Consider the following 438-nt stretch of genomic DNA (forward strand, 5'->3'; position numbering starts at 1 on the left):
AGCTATTCCCTATGAATTTTCCATATTAATGGCCAATCAAATTGTGTGATTATCATTTGGAAACCATCAAAATTCAATCTAAAGTTTTAATGCATCTGTTTAACCAAACCTCTGAGTGCAGCACATCATAAAGTAATTCTTAGAACATATATATTTGCAATCTGACTTTTTGAAAGACCCGAGCTCTTTTCCTTTTAATGACTTCTTTTATAATGATATACCAAGTCATTCATGAGCCACGAGCTCTGATCAAATGAAACTGTGATCAGTTTTGGTTAAAGCACACAAAGAAAAACTGCAGACTGCTACAACACTGTATCACACATGAATATCACAGACTGCCCTCAGACACGAACGCTCATTATTTCCAGCCGACATGCTACACCTGTTTTCTCTCCCTCCTGTTTCTTCCTCTCTTCCTGTTCTCTGATGCCTCTC

The sequence above is a fragment of the Seriola lalandi genome, unplaced genomic scaffold, assembly GCF_002814215.2.
Source record: "Seriola lalandi dorsalis isolate HSWRI2012SDOR001 ecotype SW California unplaced genomic scaffold, Sedor1 jcf7180002054901, whole genome shotgun sequence".
In the NCBI taxonomy this organism is placed as follows: domain Eukaryota; kingdom Metazoa; phylum Chordata; class Actinopteri; order Carangiformes; family Carangidae; genus Seriola; species Seriola lalandi.